Genomic DNA, 26,516 nt, shown 5'->3' with positions numbered 1-26,516 from the left:
CCTAAATACCCCACTGTCGGATATAGACAGATCATCCAAACAGAAAATTAATAAATAACATCCATGATTGACACATTAGACCAACTGGACATAATTGACATTTACAGAGCTTTCCATCCCAAACGAGATGCTTATACATTCTTCTCTAGTACACATGGAACATTCTCAAGAAGCGACCACATACTGGGACATAGAGATAGCCTCAACAAATATAAGAGGGTTGAAATCATACCAAACATATTCTCTGATCTTAATGCTTTGAAACTAGAGATCAACTGCAGAAAGAAATCAGGAAGAACCACAAATGCATGGAGATTAAACAACACGCTACTGAAGAATAACTGGGCCAGAGAAGAAATAAAAACAGAGATCAAGAGATACATAGAAACAAATGATAATGATAATACAACATATCAAAACTTTTGGGACAGGCAAAAGTGGTCATAAGAGGAATGTTCATATCATTACAGGTCTATCTGTAAAAACAAGAATGAAACCAAATAAACAGCCTAATACTTCATCTTAAAAAACTAGAAAAGGAAGAACAAATGAAGCCTAAAGTCAGCAGAAGGAAAGAAATCATCAAAATTAGAGCAGAAATAAATGAAATGGAAAACAAAAGAAAAATAGAAACAATAAATGCAGCAAAGAGCTGGTTCTTTGAGAAGGTTAATAAAATTGACAAACTCCCGCCTGGCTAGACTCACCAAAGATAAAAGAGAAAGGACACAAATAAACAAAAGCAGGGATGAAAGAGGAGAAATTATGACTAATATCACAGAAATACAAAGGATCATACAAGAATATTATGAAAAAGTACATAACAACAAATTTAATAACCTAGAAGAAATGGACCAGTACTTAGAAAAATTCAACCTTCCTAGACTGAATAAAGATCTGAAAAATCGAAATAGACCGATCAGCAGTCTGGAAATTGAAACAATTATCAAAAACATACCAAAAAGCAAAAGTCCAGGACCAGATGGCTTCACCAGTGAATTCTATCAAACATTCAAGGATTTAATACCTATTCTCTTCAAAATCTTCCAAAAATTTGAAGAGGAGGCAATATTTCCCAACTCATTTTATGAGGCCAATATTACTCTGATACCAAAACCTGGTAAGGATAACACAAAAACAGAAAACTGCAGACCAATATCTCTCATGAACACAAATGCAAAAATCCTAAATAAGATACTAGCAAACTGAATACAGCAACATATTAAAAAAGATTATGCACCACAATCAAGTGGGCTTCATCCCAGGGGCACATAGATGGTTCACCATACACAAATTTTTAATGTGATATACCACATAAAGAAATTAAAAAATAAGAATCATATGATCATATCAATAGATGCAGAAAAAGCCTTTGACAAGATACAGCATCCATTTATGATCAAAACACTTCACAAAATTGGTATAGAAGGAAAGTACTTTAACATAATAAAGGCCATCTATGACAAACCCTCAGCCATTATACTTAATGGTGAAAAACTAAAAACCTTCCCTCCAAGGTCAGGAACAAGGCAAGGCTGTCCACTATCATCACTGTTATTCAATATAACATTGGAGAACCTAGCAAGTGCAATTAGGTAAGAGAAAGTTATAAAAGGCATACAAATAGGAAACGAAGAAGTCAAACTGTCACTATTTCCAGATGACATGATTCTTTATTTAGAAAACCCTAAAGACTCCACAAGAACCCTACTAGAAACAATAAACAAATACAGTAAAGTTTCTGTCTACAAAATCAATGTTCAAAAATCCATAGCATTCCTATACTCTAACAACGAAGTGTTAGAAAAATAAGTTGAAAAAATAATTCCTTTCTCAATTGCAACAAAAAGAATAAAATGCCTAGGAATAAATCTGACGAAACATGTTAAGGACCTATATAATGAAAACTACAAGACCCTATTAAAAGAAATCGAAGAAGATACAAAGAAATGGAAAGATATTCCGTGTTCCTGGGTTGGAAGAAACGACATAATTAAAATGACCAAATACCTAAAGCATTATACAGATTTAATGCAATCCCCATCAAAATCCCATCGGAATTTTTTAAAGAAGTAGAACAAAAAATCATCAGATTTGTATGGAAGCACAAAAGACCCCAAATTGCCAAAGCCATCCTGATAAAAAAGAATGAGGCTGAAAGCATCACTCTGCCCGACTTCAAATTATACTACAAAGCGACAGTAATCAAAACAGCATGGTATTAGCAGAAAAACTGACACATGGACCAGTGGAACAAAATTGAGAGTCCAGAAGTAAACCCATATTTATATGGGCAAATAATTTTTGACAAAAAAGCAAAAAACATACAGTGCAGAAAGGAGAGCCTCTTCAATAAATGGTGTTGGGAAAACTGGAAAGTCACCTGCAAAAAATGAAACTAGACTGTTGTCTATCACCACACGCCAAAATTAACTCAAAATGGATTAAGGACCTGAATATAAGACCTGAAACAATAAAATGCATAGAAGAAAACATAGGAACTAAACTCAAGGACCTTGGACTTAAAGAAAATTTTATGAATTTGACCTCAAAGGCAAAAAATAAATGAATGGGATTACATCAAACTAAAAAGCTTCTGCTCAGCAAAAGAAATCATCAACAAGGTAAAGAGACAACCATCGGAATGGGAAAATATATTTGCAAGCAACACCCCCGATAAGGGCCTAATATCCAAAATATACAAAGAATTCATATGCCTCAATAACAACAAAAAAACAAACTATTCAATCAAAAAATGGGCAGAGGACCTGAACAGACACTTCTCCCCAGAGGACATACAAATGGCCAACAAATATATAAAAAGATGCTCAACATCGCTAGCTCTTAGGGAAATGCAAATCAAAAGCACAATGAGATGCCATCTCATACCTGTTAGAATGGCTATAATCAACAAGACAAGCAATAACAAATGTTGGAGAGGATGCGGAGAAATAGGAACCCTCATACACTGCTTGTGGGACTGCAAATTGGTACAGTATGAAGGTTCCTCAAACAACTAAGAATTGACCTACCATATGATCCAGCAATCCCTCTACTGGTTATCTACCCCAAAGACTAGGTCATATCTATAAAGATATTTACACACCAATGTTCATAGCAGCACTATTCACAGTGGCCAGGACATGGAAGCAACCAAAGTGCCCTACGATAGATGATTGGCTAAAGAAGCTGTGGTACATATATACAATGGAATATTACTCAGCCATAAGAACAGATGAAATACTGCCATTTGCAACAACATAGATAGACCTCGAAATAATCATACTAAGCAAAATAAACCAAGACAGAAAAAGCTGAAAACCACATAATATCACTTATATGTGGGATATAAACCTAAAAGCAACAAATGAGCAGGACAAACAAACAGAGATTCATGGACATGGACTATAGACTAGTGGTTATCAGAGGACTGTAGAGTAGTGGTTTCCAGTGGGGTGGGGGAGAAGAGGGGAGGAAGACGGGGTAAAGGGGATCAAATATGGGGGGCATAGGGGGAGGGTGAAATGGGTAAAGGGGATCAAATATATGGTAGCTGAAAGAAACTGTACTTTGGGTGGTGAACACACAATAGAATATACAGATGTCAAATGATACTGTACCTCTGAAAATTATATGATTGTATTAACCAATGTTACCCCAATAAACTTTATTTAAAAAAAAATAAAAGAAAATCATTGGACTAGAATCTTGGAGGTGAACAGGATCCTAGAGGTTTCTTAAACCAGTCTCCCATCAAAGTGACTAATATGTCATGAATGAGGCCACACAAATGATATAAATAAGCTATATTTAGAATAGACATCAGCTGAAAACAGACTAAAAAGAGCTGGTCAGTCTACTATGTAACTGATTTCTAACCAACGCATTTGGTAGTTTAAAGCTGACCCAGAAAAAAAATATCTTTTATAGCCAGTAAGCCAAATCCAGCCTGATGCCTGCTTTTGTATGTCCTGTTTTTATATTTTAAATAGTTGAAAACAAAATCAATGGAAGAATAATATTTTGTGACATACAACTTAAAAATAAAAGGCCAAAGTGAGAGGCAACAAGCATTTATTTGATATCCAAAAGAATAGCTATATAAATGTGTAACCAAGGTACTGTATACTTGAAACTAATAATAAAATTAAATTTTAAAAAAGTGAAGAAAAAAAAAGAATAGCTATTCTGGAAGCACTGATTCAGAAAGAAACCTAAATAGTGTTCTGATTAGAAGTCAATTTATGAGAAAGGGAATGGAAATAATTACATCAATAAAAGGAAGGAATTTCCATAGAAGCAGATAAGCTAACATAGTGATGCTAATTCTAAAGAATGTTTTTAATTTTCAGTCTGGTAGTCATTAATCCAGTAGTCATAATATCTGATTCCTTGTTATCTTTGCAAACAGATGTTTGGGATGCAATGCTGTCTTAGATCCAGGGTTATCTTACCCTGTTTTAACATTACATAGGTTTGAGACATAAGATGTGCAAGGCAGTTCTCCTAGAATGGCAGCTCCAACTCCATTAACGTGACTCTGTTTTATAGATGCAAGAAAATTACATGAAACTCAAAATTCATTGTCCATAAGTGAAGTTTTACTGGAAAATAGCCACGTTCATTTGCTCACATGTCTATAGCTGCTTACAACACATGAGTCAAGTAGTTGCAACAGAGACTATATATGGCCTGCAAAGCCTAAATATTTACTATCTGGCCCTAATTGCTGACCTTAATAAGAGACCTCCAAATAGGAAACATGAGTTTAATTGGAGACTCACTAAGGGAGAAAGAAAGGGTAAATTGATTAATCTCAGTTAGTTGAATCTTAAACTCTTCACTAACATTATCAACCTAAATGTGGATGAAGCTTCAACAAAAACATTGTTTAAAAAAAATACATAAATACGAAACACAGATGCTACTGGTTATCTACAATCTGCTTGTTTCCCCTACTATCATGCTCTTGTTTAAACTTATCCCTCAGTTTAGAGGAATGGCTTCCCATGTTCACATACTGTCCCTTCTTTGAGACAGAGCTCCTTTGCTGATTGATTCTCTTCTGTCCTCTTAATGTTGCAATTATACATGGTCTATTCTTGATCTTCTCTACCTATACTCACTCCCTAGATGAATTCACTGAGGCTCATGGCTTTAAATGTAATCTCTATGACAGCAACTCCCAAATATATATCTGTAGCCCAGTCTCTCTCTCTCCCAAACTCTAAATTCCAACTACCTACCTGAGCTCCATTCAGATGTTTAGTAAACAACCTAAACTTAACATGTCCAAAATTGAACTCATGATCTTCCTTTCCCCATCAAAACTGCCATTCTTGTAGCCTTCCTTCACTCTCTTAATGGCAAGTCCCCTTGACATTTCTCTTTCTCTTGAATCTCACATCCAATCTTTCAGGAAATGCTGTTGCTGCTACTTTTAAAATCTAACCAAAATCTGACCACTTCTCACCACATCCACTGCTATCACTCTGGCCCAAGTCTCTAACGTTTTTTGTGAAGATTATACCAATAGCCTCCTAAAAGGTCCCCTACTCCAATATTTGTTCTCAACACAAGAGCCAGAGTAATCGTTGTAAGCTGTAAGCCAAATCATGTCACACTGCTAGCTCAAAATCCCTCAATGGCTCCTTATTTTACTAAAAGTAAAAGCAAAAGTTCTCACAATTATCTATAATTCTAAAGAATTATAATTCTATAATTCACCATCACTACCGCCATGCTCTCCCCATTACATGTTTAACCTTATTTCCTACTCATCTCCCCTTCACTCACTCTGCTCCATCACTGATACTCCTGCTGCTCTGCAAATACACCAGGCAGCTGTGCCCTCCGTGGGAATACTCTTCATTTGAATAACCACTTGGCCAACTCTCTCTTCAAGAGCTTGCCCAAATCTCACCTTCTTCAGTGAGCCAGCCCTGACCACCCTACAGTGAGCCAACCTCCCCATCCCTATTATTATGCCCAACATGACTAATTTCCCTCATTACGCTGTACTTTTCAATTTTTCTGTAACATCTATCATCTCCTAACGTATGAGAAAATGTATTTATGTTTATTAGGTATTGTCTACCTGCTCTCTTTAGTATGTAAATTTCACAAGAGTATGATCTTTATCAGCTTTGTTCACTGCTGGATCCTTAGTATTAGATAGTTAGTCAGGCATGAGCCACAGGAGCGAAGGCCCAGCTCTGTAACCATAGAAACTTCCCTTGAAGACCATCCTTAAGGACCTCCCAGAAGCACCTCCCCTAGGATTAACCCAAATCCTAGAGCACAAGGGCCAAAAAAGCTGCTGGCTACACCAGCCACAAACGCCTATGCAGGAGGTACTACCCTAATTTGCTCACAATTTAAGATCCATTGTACTGTCATTATAATACTATAACTATGCCTGGAAGTTCATGAATCAAATTATAACAGACTGAATTCTGGGTAAGCACATGCCCAGTAAGCAAAGTGTTATATAGCAGCCAGCTGTCAGTTAAGGTAACCTCACATAGGAATCATCTAGGACCTCCCATCATGGCCCAAATATAAACAGACCTTCCCATTTCTGAGTTGTTACAGCTCTCCTTGCTGAAAACCCACTCCTCCTTTGGGGCGTACTTTGTTTTATCTTTTCACCTCCCAAATTCCACAGGGCTGAAACCTTCCTTAGCATGGCCCATCTCCTTCTAAAAAGTACTTTCAATAAATCTTACTTTTTAAAAATTTCACCGATCTGTAATTCTTTGCTGCATCAAGGATTTTGATGAACAGAGGGACAACACACAACACCACCGTCCTCCGCCATGCCGCTGGGGCGACGCCAGATTTCACATCACCCCAGCGGTAACATTAGGACTGAAAACAGTACCTTGCACACCATGGGGCTCAATATTTGTTGAATTAAGTGAATGGACAAAGCTCAAATGCCATCTTTGCTATCTCTCCCCAGAACTCCCATGGTACTTTATGTAGACCTGTTTTTAATATATTAATATAATAAATTCATAATATTCCAACTTATCTTAAACTTATTTATGTGCATGTCACCTCCACTCCTGGATAAGAAGCTATTTAAACTAAGATCCAAAAATTTCTAAAACACCTATTTTAAGCCTCTTTTGAGTAAATGCTCAATTATCTTCTGAGAGTTGAACGAATAAACAAAATGATATAACCATGAGTTACATACACACAACTAACCATTTTTAAAAAATTTTTATTATGAAAAATTTCAAATTCATAAAAAAATAGAGAAATGAATACATGAACTCCATGTATTCATCATCCTGCTTCAACAATTGTAACAAATCTTGCTTCAACAACAACCCCACTAAAAAAGGTTCCAAACCCAATTCCAACATGGCGGAGGGGAGGTTCCTACACATCTAAGCAATTCTCCAACACCAGCAGCATATCCTACAATTAAACTCAATTTTGACGCTATCTACCCAGAGAAAGCATCAGGTTCCACAGGTTTAGGGTTCAGTCACCCAAGGCAGACTCCCTCACACACTTCAAATGCCAATTGCAAGTCTAAGTTGTCACCTGTTCTTCCAACCTACTGGCTTTTGGCTGGAGGTCTCAACAACCCCCTTCTTGGGTTCAATTAATTTACTAGAGTGGCTCACAGAACTCCGAGAAACATTTTACTTACTAAATCATCAGTTTATTATAAAAGCATATAACTCAGGAACAGCCAGATAGAAGACATGCATAAGGCAAGGTATTTGGGAAGGGTACAGAGCTTCCACACCCTCTCCAAGTAAAACATTCTCCAACCCCGAAGCTCTCTAAACCCTGCCCTTTGGGTTTTTATGGCAGCTTCACTATAAAAGCACGAGTGATTAAATCATTGGCCATTGATGACTGAACTCAACCTCCAGACCCTCTCCCCTGCAGGGTGGTCAAGGGAGGTGGGACTGAAAGTTCCAATCCTCAAATCACTGGGTTTGCTCCCCTAGCAAACAGCCCCTGCCCTTAGGTACAGTCCAAAAGTCACCTCATTACCATAACAAGAGACACATTACTCTCACCACAGGAAATTCCAAGGGTTTTAGAAGCTCTTGCCAGAAATGGGGATAAAGACCAAATATTTGTTCCTTATTATAAATCTAAATCACTGTATCACACCTACACACATCCACCTTCCCTCATTATCTCAAATTAAATCATATCTCATACAAGAATATTTCAGTATATATTACTAAAAGGTAAAGACATTTTTAACATGGCCATTTGCATTTTAACTATGTTATTGTATCTGTCTGTATTCAAGTTTGGCTGCTAAGGATTCTAGAATCAAATGAAGTGCAGACTTAATCATATCAAACCTTAAGATGCCCTTGCTAATCTAATCCCTGTCATTAGCATATAAATTAATTTCTCTGTTATTCAATTCATTTATTCTCTTCCTGATTTGGCACCTATCTATTTCACAAATCTACTCTCCATTGCTCTTCTTCCCTCCAACTACACACACACACACACACACACACACACACACACACACACACACACACAAAACTAATGTTCAGGGAATACAAAGGACTTCTTGTTCCTTAAATATGTCATTTTTTTTATTCTTCTACATCTTTGCAAATGCTGTTCCCTCTGCCTGAAATCGCCTAATCCCTCAAATCTAGTGAACAAATTCCTATTTATTCTTTAAGGTACAGATTAAATGACCTCCCTGTACTATACTATTTCCTTCCTCGTTCTCTCTAGCCCAGAGAATCAATCACTCCCATTCCTCTCCTAAAATGTGAGTTCCTTCAGCATAGGGATCTTGACTGAATTATCTATTTCTGTTTCTTGCACCCAAGAAGTGTTAAGTAAATGTTTCATAAATTAAATAGACTGAATCCAAGTAATACAGGGAGGAAGCAAGAGAATAAAAATGTTAAATTAAGCTACATTCAGATACTGCAATATGCTATACTGCAGCCAGGCCATGAGGACACCTGCAGAACAAAGGAAGATTTGTTCACAACCCATTTCCCACACCTGTGAAGGGGAAACAGGAAAAACAGTTTTCAAGTGGCTGCAATACACAAAATAAAATCGTTCATTCCCTGTGGCTAAAACCATAGGGAACCTATGGATTAAAGGCTGAGAACTGCCAGCAGGCCTTTCACATGACATATTCTTACCTTTTCAGTTACATACTCTTCCCCTTCTCCTTCCTCACTGTATGTCAATATTAAAGGAAATGGATAAACAAAGTCTTTAAACTGTAACTCACAGGAACAAAAGAATGACATGTAAACTGAATTCCCCACCCAGGGTCCCTCTCAGTGCCTTTACTTTGTCTCTCTCTCACTGTCCCTCTTACTCTCTGCCTCTGAGAGGAGAACATGCTCTGTCTATGGAGTGTTACCTCTTCTCCAATTAACTATCTTTTTGACTTTTACTTTGGCGTGTGTGTTGAATTCTTTCTACTCTCTGTCAAAGAACTCTTTCTTCTCTCAATACAGGGCTTGGTCTCCCCCAACTTGAGGAAATTTGCCCTGCCCTATATCACCACAAAAGATTTGTTTTCTCTCTTTATAAAAGAGAAATATTAAACTAATTAGGCTTAGTTTGGCATGTTGACATTACATGGGAAGATTTATCAAATAAAGAAATAACAATGCATTTGTATACATGTATTCTTAATAGTAAAATGGATGTTCTAGAAATTATATAACAATCACCAAAAGTCTACAAAGTTAAAGCTGTGTATGTGTGTGCTCCCCATAAAGTTTCTCCAGTGTTCTAGAAATAAATTAGATTTTACTACTTGCCATTTTATTCATTATATTCTTGCCAAGCACATTGACATGTGTGTTAAAATGAATCACAAAGGTTTTATGAGTATGGTGGTAAGTTAGGACAAGTGGACATTGTTAGGTTTATTCTCTGCTCTGTACCTGTCAAAATAATAGTAAAAACAAAACTACGTGACAATTTGATTTTTAAATTGTTAGAACTTAAGCTGTCTTAGAAAGTATAAAAGGAAGCATATGGCTGCCTTTTGAAATACTTGATGCTTTGTTCTACAGGAGATTGCAAAGAATGTGGCTCTTTTAAAATTGTATAAACAAGTCAGTTAAATGCCAGTTGTCTGAAAAATCTTTTCAGGTTTTCCCCTTGATATGAAGATAAGAAATTTATATGGGAAGGGAGTGTCTGACAGACAACAGTGCAGCTTATGATGGAGACTGAGACAGAACTTTCAAAGAAACTCAGAATGGTGGCGGTGGGTGCTAACCTGAATACTCAAGATGGTGATCTTCCCTGGGTAGGCATGATGATACAGAAAAGCCAAGTTGCATTATTGATTGCATTATCATCAGATCTGTAATGGTGTCCTTTTAAGTTTTTTGTCATCTACAGACAGTCATTCTTTAACTCTAATGCCTTTTGCGAGTATGTTTTATCTCCAGAAAGGTCCATGGAGAGGATTCTGGTTTATTTTATGATATAGGTTTCTGAGGACTCTGGTTTATTTTATGATATACTTTTGCTCGATGAAAATTTATAAAACTCCAATAAATAACTGGATTCATGGAAATACTAGCAAATAATCAAGATAAACAAGTATTGATTGTGTGACTGAATGAACTGAAGATGATTATAACTCTTATAACGTTTTGTTTGAAATATTGCTGATTTTTAAGTCCTTTGTTTTCCAGATATAAGGAAACTTGTTTCTCTTAAGCGATTTGTGACTTGGAGCAGTTTAGGAAAATTTGCCTTTGTAAGCAGTATTGAGATATTCACATTTTTCTCCCTACCTGATCCCTCCAGAATTTGGAAACTTTATTTTTTAAATTTTTTTAATTTTTTAAATTTTTCAGGCAAGGCAACCCTTGGTTGACCTCACAGATTGCAAGGACCTTGTCAGTTTACAATCCCTTATATTTTAAGCCTACAGCACCTGGTCTTCCTAGGTGGTCTTCCATCCAAATATTAACCAGGCCCGATCCTGTTTAGCTTCCGAGATCATACGAGATCAGGCTCATTCAGGGTAGCATGGCCGTAGACCAGAATTTGGAAACTCTTACTGAGTATTATTATTTTCATAGCAATATGGTTATTTACATAGATCCAATAAGAATCTGTTCTCTTTATAATGGGGTACAAATGGAAACTCCTGATGTTGTGTTTGAAAGACATGCGCTGACTCCTGATGTCATCAAAAAGCTTTAAGTAATTAAGGTTGACTTAATTAAGAAGCCAATAAAAGCCCCTTGGAAAAACAGCCTGATACCTTGCCTATATGGTTCACAGCAGTCTTTCCAGGTAAGGAATGAAGGTTGCTTTCCTAGGAGATGGCAAAGGAAGCACCTCAAGATGTTTTAGGGACCTCAAGAACCTGAGGAATTCACCCAATTCTATAGGTATTGTAGGCAAGGTCTGATGGCAAGGATGTGGCTTGGTTTCTTAGCTCCGAGAGGCTACTTGAAGTTCAATCTAAAGATTCCTTATGAAATCCCAACAAAGCAGATTTAAGGGAGCTTATATGATCAACTGCTATTAATGCACTTATGCAAGTTAAAAGGCCAAGTTTACTGAAGTTAGACTTATGCAATGAATTAGTCTTAATTTGGCTATCTTTGGTAAAAATGGGTGTGATTTTACAGAGAAAAATTGTTTCAATAGAGACTATAATGCACAATTGTGGATAGTAAATTCTAGTTCAGTTAACTGTCTTTAAAGGTTTATTTTTCACTTGTAGACTGGGCTGGATCCTGAAATTTTCTGGTGGAAGTGTTTGGCTATAACCCTCTTAACTAGTGGTTCATTTTTTCTCTCACTCTTTGCCTTGGAATTATTAAAAATTAAAACTGTTGTTTTTGTTTTTAGCCTTGCAATTGCAGATTGCAGCTGGACAACATGATGTAAACAGGAGAAATCATCACAACAGCTCAGGCTTTAATGATCTCAGTGATTGATACTGTGTAAGAGCTTTCCTGAGTACCTGATAACATCATCAGAGGTACTGCAGGCCAGGAGAATCTGTCAGGTTATTGCTGCCTGTGTTCATTACTTTTTATTTTTCTCATATTAGGGTACAGGTATCCTTACTGCTTCTTCTACCGTTGCTGTGGTCTCTGCATGTAAATTGAACACCCAGAATGCCTCCTCTAAGGCTCAGGGACCTTTGTGGAAGAGGTGGGTGTGTAAGATTGTAAGAGCCAGATAGGAGGGGCACAATAGGCAGACAAATCTAACTCTATCTTATAAACTAATCCTCCCTCTTGATTGAAGCAGGAACTGGTAGCCCTACTTCCTTCAAGATTGAAGGATGAACAAAAAAAGGGGGCTGGGGTTGTAATAGGTTAGAATGCTTCTGCTTCTCTCCCTGACTCTGCCTTTCCAGCCTGCATTCCCTCAGATATGCTAATTGACTGGAAGAGTTCTACCTAAGACTCAAGTAATTTATGGTCTGACTAACTGGGAACCAAGAGATCTGGAGATTTCCTCCTCTTCCTTGGGTCCCATTTCTTGCCCCACCCCTTCTCCTTTCCCTGTTTATAGGGCACAGAAACTTGGAGAGTTCTTAAGATGGATTTGAGAAAGCTAGAAATCTCCCATCTTCTTGTCATGGTACCATTTCAAAAAATAAAAACTTTCCTTATTCCAAACTTGATCGGTTGAATATTAAATATCTGATGCACCAAGCACACAGGCCTTGTAACTACAATTCTCCCTAACTAGGACTAGGGTTCCCAGGCAATTCACTTATAATACATTTTATGATTAAAAAAAAAAAGAACAAGTATTCTTTGGGGAACCTGAGATTTTATGCATACCACATAGGTTGCAGAAGACAATTTTAAAATTTAGGTGAGGAGTAACCATATAACTGATAGACAAACATATAAGAATGACAACAAAAGACAAATCTGACTTGCATTTCTCCAGTGCTTCCTAACTCTGCTCTACCTGTTTTTTTCCTCAATAAAAATGCAGCATAAAGTTCTGACTACAAATTCCTTTAAGAGAGATCTCGTGAGTTCTGCAAGAATAAGAAGAACCTAGAAACAAAATACAAAGAAATGAACATCAAGATCCAGACACATGAGAAGAAAGAGGAAGACTGGCTATACTCCCTCCAACTAGGAATGGTACAAAAAAGAGTCAGAAGCAATGTTTCCTAAGACTGGTTCCTTTGGGACACAATTGACTTCTGCCTCCTTCAAGCACTGCAGAGGAGTTAAACATAGTCTTTTCTGTGGTTTTGATTCTGCAAAAGCTTCCAGTCTGACAGGAAATCACCTACACCTGATTAGCAGAGGATCTACTGGGAGAACAAAATGCAAATACAGAGAAGCCAACAGAGGTATATTACAGACTCTACAAAAAAGCCCCTGTTGTCTTCAAAATGAGGAGACACAGTTGTCAGCATTCCAAGTCAAAGAACAGTAGTGCTTCCCAATAACAAGGGAACAAAGCCAACAATATGAATTACAGTCCTCATAATTAAAACTGCAAGTATGTAGATAAAGGTGCAAAATATATGAAGAAAAATAAAAGATTAAAAAAAAACAGTTAAGAACATTAGGCAAGAAAAAACAACAATAAAAAGACTGAAAAGGAAGGTAACTAGAATAGAAATAAATAATTCACAAGGTTCAAATACAGTCCTTACAGAAATCAGAAAGGGTTCAGTGTACCCTTCCTCTCACCCGAGTGACATGGACTAATACTCCAGTGAAGGAGTACGAGGTGTATTCAAAGCCCTGTACCTGGAGATGCAAGTCTAGCACTTCTTTTCCCATTCTCCTGAGCATGACTGGCCTCTGCAGGTGTTCTGAATCCCACTTCCCTACAGACCAGGGAGAGCTGCAGCCTAGAAGAGACTCCCCTGACGTTATTAATCCTGAGAGGACCCATTGCCTGGAATAGCAGGACAACAAAAGTGCTATTTCCAATTTGCTTCTTTACTACAGTTTACTCTTTCTCCTTTGAACCGTTTACATCTAAAAAGAGGATTGTTTTAATTATAAAGGCCTGCTCTATTTCTCTTCTAGTTTGGAATTTGTACATTGCTACTTGACTCTTTTTTAAAATTGGGCATGTATTTTAAAAGTCCCTTCTATTTTGTTTCACAAACATGAAAATAACAGGACTATGGTCATTATTATATTGAAATCCTACCTGGTAATTGTAATAAAATATAGAAATCTTAGAACTCATATTCTTCCCTGACCTGCAATCCAATGCCAAAAATTAACTTGATATTAATCAACACCTAAACATAAAAGCTACAACTATAAAACTTCTAAAACATAGGAGAAAAATTTCACAAATGTGGTAGGCAGTCTCTAAAATGGCTCCCAGTGAACTCACCTGGTACAACTCCAAAGTGTTCTATAACCACCCGCCCTTGATTATGATATGAGTTGGATTTAGTAATTCTCTTTCAGTGTATAGAATGAGGCAGAGGTTATATCACTTTCAAAATTAGACTGTGACACAAATGAGTGCATGTATAACTGATATCTGAATAAACTCTACGGATTGTGCCAATGTCAGTTCCTAGTGATATTGGCACAAGAGAAGGAGCATGGGAAAAGAAAGAGCGCATGAGACTTCTCTATATATTTTTTTGTAAACTCCTGTGAATCCATAATTATTTCAGATTAATTCAAAATAAAAATGATCTGTTTCTAATTGAGTTAATCTCAAAACAAAGCAAAAGAATGTGACTTCCATCTTACCCCCATCCTTCTTCACTCTGCAGGCAGGCAGCTGCCATGTTGTTAGCTGCCCTATGAATAGGTGCATGTGGCAGAACTGAGGGGACTTCCAGCATACAGCCAGTGAGGAACTGAGGCCCTCAGTCCAACAACCCTCAAGGAACTAAATCCTGCTAACGACCATGTGAGTGGGCTAGGAAGCAGATCCTCCCCCAATAAAGCTTTCAAGTAAATTGATGTTGACCAACTACAACCCCTAAGCTAGACCCACCCAGACAAGCTGCTCTCAAATGTTTCACCCACAGAAACTGTGAGAAAATAAATGTCTGTTGTTTTAAGCTGCTAAGTTTTGGGGTAATAGATAGCTTCAGGTAAAGGTGGCGGAGTAGGTAAACTACATAGTCACCTCTTTCCACGAGTATGTCTAAATTACAGAACCATCACTGAGAACCACCTGAAGACTAGACGAAAAGAATTCCTATCAATCACTAAGGATATAAAGAAGCCACAACAAGACTGGTAGGAGGGACGAAGACACAAAATGAGTCGGTCCCATACGCACATGTGGCGGTTAAGAAGTGGAAGGGACATTTCAGCTGCAAAGGTTCCCGAGGAGTGAGGGGTTCCAGCCCAACACAGGGCTCCCCAGGCCAGGGCTCCAGTGCAGGGAAAAAAAGTTCCCGTAACACCTAGCTGTGAAAATCAATGGGAATTGCAGCTGAATCAGGCAGAGGGCTGCTGGAGACCTAGGTCTTACAGGAACCAAAGACAATCTGTTGCTATGAGAGTTTGCTGTCCGCGGTATTGGGACAGCAGCTCAAAATGCACCAGAGACATATGAGGAGGAGCAGAATTGCCTAGTTTCAGGGCAAGGGCTGAAGGGGTCAGGGCAGTTCTCTCAGGGAACAGAAGTGCTGGCAAACACCACTGTTACCTTATTGAACCCTCCCTACACACAGTTGGCAGGTACAAGTGGGCACCAATCTGAGTTCTCCATTAACTTGGATAGCACCATCCATCTCACCCTGGTGATAGACTGAGATCTCATCCAACTTACAAACACAGACAGAAGCTCTTTCAGCACCTTTTCCATACAAGCAGCCTTCCTCACCTCATACTTCAGATTTTCCTAAAATCTCTCAAAGTTACATAAACCACAAAGAAGCCATGCCTGGGTTCAGCATGCCCTGCACCTCTTGCTAAGTGGCCCCAAGGCTGGATTAATGGCAGCAACCTCAGTTTGTTGCCTAGCCTCTTCCAAGCATAGGCAGCAACCAACAACAGATCACTTGGTAACTCCTATCAGATGGCCCTGGGCCAAGCACAAGCTGAGGCTGACCTTGGCCTGCACCAGAGACCTTCCCAAAAGGCCCTAGAATCAACAAACCAGGTGATCAGCTTCAGACTTATCCAGAGCACCACTCAACCGGCTCCAATAACAATACACCTGAAGGGCGATCTTGACTGGCACCAGAACCCCACTAAGCAAATCCTACTCCATGGAGTTAGTCCCTGCACAAAAGCTCATCTGCTGTAGTCATGGCCATTTTTCACAGCCGGTCAGCCTGAGGGTCAATCCTATCCACTGACACGCTAACAGCAATCAAGGTTCAACTATAACAGGAGGGCACACACAAGCAACTAGAGCACCCAGATCAAGTAACCAAGGAGACTGTGCGAATGCGCCCCACAGGACAACTACTACAGGCCACCTTGCCAACACTGGGACATATATCAGATCGACCTAATACATAGAAACAAACTCACAGAGTCAGTCAAAATAAGGAGACAAACATCCCAACAAAAGAACCAGATAAAACTCCAGAAAAAGATCTAATAGAATCAAGCAATCTTCCAGGTGCAGAGTTCAAAACATTGTCTATAAGGATGCTCAAGGAACTTAAAGGAAGAATAGATGCACTCAGTGAGAATTTCAATAAAGAGATAGAAAACATACAAATGGTATAAACATAAAAAGAACTAGTAAGAAATGAAGACTACAGTAACTAAATGAAGAATACATTAGAGGGAATTAACAGCAGATTATATGAAGCAATGACAAAAATCAGTGATCTGGAAGACAAAGTAATGGGAAACACCCAATACCACTTCAAAAAGAAAAAAGAATCCTAAAAAAATGAGGATAGTTTAAGGGACCTCTGAGACAACATCAAGTGTAACAACATTCACATCACGGGGTACCAAAAGGGGAAGAGAGAAAGCAAGGGATTAAAATACTTGAAAAAATGACAAAAAATTTTCCTACTTTGGCAAAGAAAATAGAAATACAAGTCCAGGAAGAGCAGAGAGTCCCAAACAAGATGAACCGAAAGAGGTCCACACCAAGACACATCATAATTTAAATGCCAAAGGTTAAAGACAAAGAGAGAATCGTAACGGCAGCAAGAGAAAAGCAGTTAGTTTTGTACAAGGGAGCTCCCATAAGACAGTCAGCTGATTTCTCAACAGCAATTTTGCAGGCCAGGAGGGACTGACACAAAATATTCCAAGTAATGAAAAGCGAGGACCTACAACCAAGATAACTCTAACAAGTAGACCATCACTTAGAATTGAAGGAGCGATAAAGAGGTTCCTAGACAAGAAAAAAAAAAAAGGAGTTCCTCATCACTCATTCAGCATTACAAGACACATAAAAGGGACTTCTTTAAAACAAAGAGAAAAAATAAAAAATATGAAGAAGAAAATCTAGAAAGGAAAAAATTCTCACTGACAAAGGCAAACAGTAAAAGCAGTGATTCAACCAATAATAAAAGTATTACAAAGATTAAAAGACAGAAATAGAAAGATCATATGTAATTACAATAATAAATTAAGGGATATACACATATATAGCTGCACAAAAGAAGTAAAAAATGATGGCAGAAACATAAATATGGAGGGGGTGAGTATAAACTGTAGTAATTTTAAAATGTTTAAACATAAGTGACCGTCAACTTGAAATAGGCTTTTGTTATAAACATTGCATGGTAAATAGGAAGCACATGGTAACTACAAACCAAAAATCTATAAGACATATACAATAAACAAAGAGAAAGGAATCCAAACACAACACTATAGAAAGTCATCAACATACAAGAGAAGAAAGAAAGATAATAAGAACAGAGAAGAACTATAAAAACAATCATAAAACAATAAAATGGCAATAATTACATACCTATCAATAATTACTTTATATGTCAATGGACATAGGGTGGCTAAATGAATAAACAAGACCCACACATATGCTAACAAGAAACTTACTTCAGATCAAAAGACACACGGTCTAAAGTAAAGGGATGGAATATGAAATAGCAATTCATATCAGAAAAAATACACTATACAACAAGGGATGTGACAAGAGATGAAAAAGGACATTTAATAATGACAAAGGGATCAATACAACAAGAGACCATAATTCTTGTAAACATCTATGCACTCAACATAGCAGCACCTAAATATGTAAAGCAAATATTGATAGACATAAAAGGAGAGATCAACAGTAATACAGTCAGAATAGGGGACTTTAACAACTCATTGACATCAATGGATAAATCATCCTGACAGTAAATCAACAAGTAAACAGTGGACTTAAATGACACATTAGACCAGATGGACTTAATTGATAGTTTTAGGACATTTCACCCCAAACCAGTAGAATATACATTTTTTAAAATGCATGGGTAACATTTTCCAGGATAGACGACATGTTAAGCCACAAAACGAGTCTCAGTAAATTTAAGACTGAAATAATTTCAAGCATATTCTGTGATCAAAAACGTATGAAACTAGAAATCAATTACAAGAATACTGAAAAGCACACGAGCACATCGAGGTTAAATAATATACTACTAAACAACAAATAAGTTAACAATGAGATCAAGAAAAGAAATCAAAAGGTACCTTGAGACAAATGAAAATGAAAACGCAATAACCCAAAAATCTATGGGATGCAGCCAAAGCAGTTCTAGGAGAAAAATTAATGGCAACACAGGCCTATCTTAAGAAAAAATAAAAATCTCAAACAACCTAACCTTACACCTAAAGGAAATAGAAAAACAACAGCAAACAAAGCACAAAGTGAGTAGAAGGAAGAAAATATAAAGATTAGAGCAGAAATAAAGAGTCTAAAAAAAATGACAGAAAACAGAAGCTGGTCTTTTAAAAAAGATAAACAAGAATAGGGAGGAGAAAAAAATGGTGTAGATGATAGAGGCTCTGTTCATCCCTCTGGCGACCAAAGTTGTGACGGAAACAAGGAGCAGCAGCAAGAAAAATCGCCTAGGATCTAGATGAACAAGCCATACAACTAGGGAGAAATCCAAGAAAGCACCCTGCAACAACAGAAGGTATGATGGGGCAAGGACACGGGGCTGCCCAGTCTTGAGCGGCTGAGACGGAGGCTGCTGCTGCGGCAGTGGCAGAAGCCTCTAAAGGGGCCGTGTCCACGAGCAGATTTTCGCGGTGATGAACCTGCTCGCTGGGAGCACCAGTGCCCATTAGACTGCGCGCAGGGGGCACCAGGGACTTTGAGGAGGACAATGTCGGAGTGAGGACCAAGGCGAGACTCACTCCGTACAGAATAGCCAGCAGTATCCATTGTTCCCTGTTGAGCCCTCACCCCAGGTGGACACAGCGCCACCATAGCTGACACATCATCAAACTGGATAACAGAGGTTGCTCCGCCCAAAGGATTCCCTGAAACCCCGCCTCCCCCAACTTGGGCCCCACCCAAGCCACATCCAGGTGTATCCTCAGCGAGTCAGGTGCTCCTTGCTGAAACTCATACTGGTGGAGGCAGCTGGCCACGGTTTCTGGTGTGGCCTTTTGAGGCAACTATAAGCACAGCATATGTGGATTGCTTGCTGAATCTTAACAGGTGGCCTCGAAGGGCCCAGGCTTGGGCTAAATTTGGCCTGCAGCTGAACCTCTCTCAGGACTTTGCCACTGGACACTTACTTCACAAATCCACACTAATAAGACAAGGAGACTTAGGAGCTTTGCTTAGTACATAGAAACAGACACAGAAAGGCAGCCAAAATGAGAAGATAAAGAAGCAGAAACCATAGAACAGAACAGAGATCCAGCAAGTCAAGTAATCTAACAGATGCAGAGTTCAAAACACTGGTTATAAAGATGTTCGATGAACTTTTGAGAAGTGTAGAGAACTCCAACAAAGAGATAAAAATGGAAATGGAAATTATAAAAGGGAACCAGTCTGAAATGGAGAACACATTATCTGAGAAGAGAAGTATATTAAATGGAATAAACAAAAGAATAAACAAAGTGACGAAAGAGAAGGATCAAATGCCTTATCTAGTGGACAGGAAAGCCAATCAGGACACTCAATCAGAATGGCAAGAAAAATGATGCCAAGACTATAAAAATAATTTAAGGAGCCTATGGGACACTATTAAGGCTCCAAATAGTGGTCTGATTGGTGTAACAGAAGATAATCAAAATGTTGAACAGCTGTTTGAAGAAATAATGATGGAAAATTTCCCTAACTTTGAAGGAAATGGACATAAAACCCCAGGAAGCTCAGAGAATCTCCAAAATCAGGGATCTAAAGAGGCTCACACCTAGACACATCATAATTAAAATGCCAAACACAAAGAAAGACTATTAGAAGCCGCAAGAGAAAAAGAAGTAATTCCTTATAAGGGAACAAAACTGGCAGCTGGTTTCTCAAAAGAAACTATGCAGGACAGAAGGGTTTGGCCAAAAATATTTGACAGGATGAAGACCCAGGATCTACAACCAAGAATAATTTATCCAGCAAAGCTTTCATTTAGAGTTGAAGGACAGATAAAGAGCTTCCCAGACAAAAATAAGCTAAAGGAATTTATCAACACCAAGCCAGTATTACATGAAATGTTTGAGGGACTTCTTTAAGAAAAAACACAGGCATCAAAAAACAGGAATAAAGAATAGTAACAACTACATTTCTATCAATAAGTACCTCAAATTGAAAAGAATTAAGTGCTCCAACCAAAAGATACAGTGGCTGAAAGAATAAGAAAACAAGATCCTTACGTATGAAAAGGAAGGGGATAGAAAAAGACATTGCTTTGATAGACCTAGAAGGTGTTTAAGTCAGACAGAGAAAGATAAACACTATATGATTTCACTTATATGTGGAATCTAAGGAATAAAAAGAACAAGCTAATCAAAAACAGACTCACAAATATAGTGGACAATCTGGTGACGGACAGAGAGAGGGTAGAGGGGTTTGGGGGTGCTGAGAGAATGGGGCAAAGGATTAAAGAAGTACAAATTAGTAGCTGATGGATGGTCACGGGGATAGGGAGCACAGCATAGGGAATGCAATTACCATTAATACACTGGCTAGGTGGAAGGTCAGGGGAGGGATGGAGCAATTGGGGAGTGTCATTTTACTAACTATATAGATATCTAACCAATATACTGTATACTTGAAACTAATTAAAATAAAAAATAAAATAAATAAAAAATAAAAATAAATTTTAAAAAGATAAAATTAATAAAACTTCACTCAGACTCATCAAGAAAAAGAGATGAGCCAAATAAATAAAATCAGAAATGAGAGAGAAATGACAAATGGCACCACAGAAATACTGTGAACAATCAAATGCCAACAAATCGGACATCCAGGAAGAAATGATTACATTCCTAGAAATATATAATCTTCCAAGGCTGAATCAGGAAGAAACTGAACATTGGAAGAGACCTGTAACTACTAACGAAATTAAATCTGTAATCAAAGCACTCCCTGCAAACAAAAGCCCTGGACCAGATGGCTTCACAGATAAATTTTACCAAACAGTAAAAAAAGAATTAACACCTATCTTTCTCAAACTATTCTAAAAAATTGAAGAGGAGAGAAGCCTCTGAAAATCATTTTACAAGGCTAGCATTACCCTGATACCAAAACCAGAAAAAGACATTACAAAAAAAAGAAAATTATAGGCCAATAGAACACAGATGCAAAAATCCTCAACAAAATAATAGCAAACTGAAGTCAGCAATACATTAAAAAGATCATATACCATGATCAAGTGGAATTTATTCCTGAGATGCAAGTTTGGTTCAATATCTGCAAGTCAATTAATGCGATATACCATATAAAAAAATGAAGGGTAAAAATCGTATGATCACATCAATAAAGGCAGAAAAAGTATTGGATAAAATCCAGCAAAATTTATGATAAAAATTCCTAGCAAGTTGGGAATAGAGGAAACGTATTCAAAATAATAAAGGTCATATATGTCAAACCCACAGAACATCATACACAATGGGGAAAAGGTAAAAGCATTTTCTTTAAGATCAGGAACAAGACAAAGAAGTGTCTACTTTCATCACTTTTATTCAACATAGTACTGGAAGTCCTAGCCACAGCAATCAGACTAGAAAAAGAAATAAAAGGCATCCAAATTGGAGAGGAAAAAGGAAAACCCTCATTATTTGCAGATGACAAGAAAGTATATATAAATAACCCTTAAATTCCACACAAAAAAAAATCTATTAGAACTGATAAATGAATTCAGTAAAGTATCAGGACACAAAATTAATATTGAGAAATCAGTTGCATCCTTATATACCAATAACGAACTATGAGAAAAAGAAATCAAAATAATCCCATTTATAATTATATTAAAAAAAAAAAGACCAAAATACCTAGGAATAAATTTAACCATGGAGGTAAAAGATTTGTACTTGGAAAATTACAAGATGTTGAAGAAAGAAAATTAAGATATAAATAAATGGAAGCACACACCATGCTTCATGGATAGGAAGAATTAACATCATTAAAATGTCCTAAGCAATCTATAGATTTAATACAATCCCTATCAAAATACCAGTGGCATTTTTCACAGAACTTGAAAAAATAATCTAAAAATTTATATGGAACTACAAAAGATCCCAAATAGCCACAGCAATCTTGAGAGTGAAGAACAAGTTTGGAGGTATCACACCACCTGATATCGAACTATACTACAAGGCTATAGTCATCAAAATAGCATGGCATTAAAACAGACACCTAGATCAATGGTACAGAATAGAGAACTCAGAAATAAATTCATGCCTATATGCTCAATTAATCTATGACAAATGAAGCAAGAATATATAATGGAGTAAAGACAGTCTATTCAGTAAATGGTGTTTGGAAAACTAGGCAGATACATGCAAAAAAAGAAAAAAGAAACTAGACCACTTTCTTACGTTACATAGAAGAATAAACTCAAAATGGATTAAAGACTGAAATGTATGACCTGAAACCATAAAACTCCTAGAAGAAAACATAGGCAGTAAACTCTTTAACATTGCTCTTAGTAATATTTTTTTCTGATATAGTTCCTCATGCAAGGGAAACGAAAGAAAAAAATAAACAAATGGGACCATATCAAGCTAAAAAGTTTTTACACTACAAAGGAAACCATTAACAAAACACAAAGATAACCTACCCAGTGGGAGAAGATATTTGCCAATGATACATCTGATAAAGAATACAACTTAATACTAAAAACAAACAATCCAATAAAAAAATATGGGCAGAGGACCTGAATGGACATTGCTCCAAAGAGGACATAAAGATGACTAATAGACATATGAAAAGATGCTCAATGTCATTAATCATTAGGGAAATTAAAACCACAATAAGATCTCACACTTGTCAGAATGGCTATCATCAATAATCAGTACACAAGTGTTGGAGAGGCTGTGGAGAAGTGGTAACCCTCCTGCACTGCTGGTGGGAACGTAAATTGGAACAGCCACTATGAAAAACAGTATGGAGGTTCCTCAAAAAATTAAAAATAGCAATTCCACTTCTAGGTATTTAACCAAAGAAGTCTAAAACACTAATTTGAAAACACATATGTATCCCTATGTTCACTGCAGCATTGTTTACAATAGCCAAAATATGGAAGCAACTTAAGTGTCCATAGATAGACAAATGGATAAAAAAAATGTAGTACATATATACAATGGAATATTACACAGCCTTAAAAAAAAGAAGGAAATCTTGCAATTTGCAACAACATGGATGGACCTAGAGGATATTATGCAAAGTGAAATAAGCGAAACACAGAAAGACAAATACCATATTATTTCACTTACATATGGAATATAAAAAACAAAATAAACAGACAAAATAGAAACAAACCCATACATACAGAGAACAAATTGATCATTGCCAGATGGGAGGGGAGTTTGGCAGGATGAGTAAAAAAGGAGAAGGGATTAAGATGTACAAATTGTCAGTTATAAAAACAGTCATGGAGATGTAAAGTATAGCATAAGGAATATAGACAATAATACTGTAATAACTATGCATGGTATCAGTTGGGTACTAGACTTATCAGGGCAATCACTTTGTAAATTATATAATTGTCTATTCAGTATGCTGTATACCTGAAACTAATATAATATTATATGTTAAATATAGAGTTTTTTTAATTAAAAAAAAAAAAAGCAGGGAAATCCTTATAGGGAAGGGCAGTGTCATGGCCCGAGAAGGGAGGCATATACATATTAAACACCAAGAGATTTACTGAAACACAATGTAACGCATGTTTCATTTTCTAGTGGGAATAAAATTGACCCCACAAAACTAAAAAATAAAAATTGATAACTAATATAATTACCTTGAGGTAGCCAAAATTTAAACAAAACCCAAAATCATGAATAATAAAAGGAAAAACTGATAGCTAGGACTTCATCAACATTAAATACTTCTGCCTTTCAAAAGATACCATTATGGAAAAAAAAGAAAAAGAAAAGGCAAGCCACAGAACAGGAGAAAATATTCACAATACATATATTTAATAATGGACTTGTATCCTGAATAAAGAATTCTTACAACTCAATAGTAAGACAAACAATCCATTAAAATATGAGTAAAAGATTTGAACAGATATTTCTATAAAGATACACAAACTAAAAAAAACTGACAATACTAAATATTGGTGAGAACTTGGAACTTTTATATATTGTTGGTGGGGATGTAAAATGGTACAACCACTTTGGAAAACAGTTTGGCAGTTTCTTACAAAGTTAAACATATAATAAACCATAAGACTCAGCAACCTCACTCCTGGATTTATTCAAGAGAAATGAAATATATTCATAGCATCTTTATTCATGACAGCCCAAAACTAGAATGTCCATCAACAGATAAACAGATAAACAAAATGTGGTATATCCCCACATTGGAACACTACTCAGCAATAAAAAAGAATTAATTACTGATCTACGCTTTACCATGGATAAATATAAAAAACATTATACCGACTAAAAGAAGCCAAACACAAAAGAGTACATACAATACGATTTCGTTTCTATGAACCATAGAAAATGCAAACAAATACAATAATGACAAAAATCAGCTTAGTAGGGCTAGGAGTGGGGGGACATGACTGCAAAGAGCCCCTAGGAAACTTTTAGGTGTAATGGAAATGTTCTACTGCGGTGCTGATTGTGTAAAAAATTGCCAAAATTCATCAAAATGTACACTTAAAATGGGTACATGTTATTGTATTAAATTATACATCAATAAAACGTTAGTTTAAAAAATTTATTGGGCACATATCAAATTATTCGAAAACTTAAAACGTCCCGACTACTTTGTTTCAGCAAGATGAAAGTGACAGTATTATTATATTGAAAATCTACCAGCAGTTATAATATAGAAATCTTGGATTTTATTATTTTCCTTCCTGATCCTCATTCCAATATTGGTCAAATATTTATGCAAGCCACATATAAAGAAAAGAGTAAATAAGTTTAATAAATGAATTATTTAATTCCCAACTTGAAGCTGTATCTCTACAACAATGTATGTGGTAAGTACTTATTCAAAATTCTAATTCTAATGGAAAAGAAGATGACAGTCACACACTGCAACTCTAAATTTGGGAGAGTTTCCTAATCTTGTATTGGTGCTTCCCCTATGCAGGATTGCATCATTCATTCATGCTGTTTGGTAACAAGCAGCAGTGAAATAAAACAAGTAAAAATTACACAAAAGTAAATTGATGAGAAGAAAGCTTTGAAATCTCATGAAATAGTTTACTTATCCTGATTAAGAAAAATAAATGTAGAATCACGGAGGCCCTGGATGTGGAAAAGGCAGACCGGTAAATCAGAAAGTTGGGCACACAGAGAGGTAAACACATGCCGGGACTTACCCTGGTGGTTGCTGCTCCTTCCTGGGCCGCTGCCACCCACTCCAGGGCTCCCGCGGCTGTAACTGCAGGGGGCCGACGGCTGTCTCCAACGCTCAGTCACGGAGTTCCAAGGGTGGTGACCTGTGCAGAGTCGCAGAGCCTTCCTTTACCAAACAATCATATGAGATCTGCTGATAGCTGCAGCGGCTTCTGGTCTGCTTTGCAAGTGCTTTATCTAAACTAAAGATTGCAGATTCAGGCTGGGAAGAAGAACTTGGCCCCGCCCCCGGGGAGGGGCTTCCTGAGCCCGCCCACTTCTCCCTCCCCGGGCTCTGCGTTGGAGGACCCAGACATGCCCTCCACTGTGGAGGCTTTCCTGCAAAGCTGGGAGGCGCACCACTTAAACTTTACAGAGGAAGAACAAAGAGCTACCGACCTTCAGAAGCGCTCCCTACGCCACCACCACTTGGGATAAGGGTACATGGGAGAAACGAGAGAGTTCTGCACTAATTTTGCAATTAAGGAAAACCCCTTAAGGGGCTTCTTTTGACATTACGCGTTTGTAGGAATGTAGATCTTCAGAGAACTTCAAAAACGACTTATTCACGACTAAAATGCAGAAAACCGTGACAAAATGAGTCTTTGCACCTTTTAGCTTTTTTTTTTTTTT

The 26,516-nt window shown here is 37.2% G+C and overlaps 1 protein-coding gene and 1 pseudogene across 1 annotated transcript in view; both read right to left on the bottom strand.

The window, feature by feature from the left end:
* PSPH (phosphoserine phosphatase) overlaps positions 1-26,119 on the bottom strand; it is a 34,544-nt gene extending 8,425 nt beyond the window's left edge. Inside the window, exon 1 of the mRNA XM_011367002.2 lies at positions 25,868-26,119. The gene's annotated coding sequence lies outside the window, so the exon portion shown is untranslated. The remainder of the gene's footprint in view (positions 1-25,867) is intronic.
* LOC111744158 lies at positions 10,922-11,040 on the bottom strand (annotated as a pseudogene).
* Positions 26,120-26,516: the final 397 nt, after the last annotated feature.

The sequence above is a fragment of the Pteropus vampyrus genome, unplaced genomic scaffold (genome assembly GCF_000151845.1).
Source record: "Pteropus vampyrus isolate Shadow unplaced genomic scaffold, Pvam_2.0 Scaffold128, whole genome shotgun sequence".
Lineage (NCBI taxonomy): Eukaryota > Metazoa > Chordata > Mammalia > Chiroptera > Pteropodidae > Pteropus > Pteropus vampyrus.
This window is presented reverse-complemented; position numbering and strand designations above follow the sequence as displayed.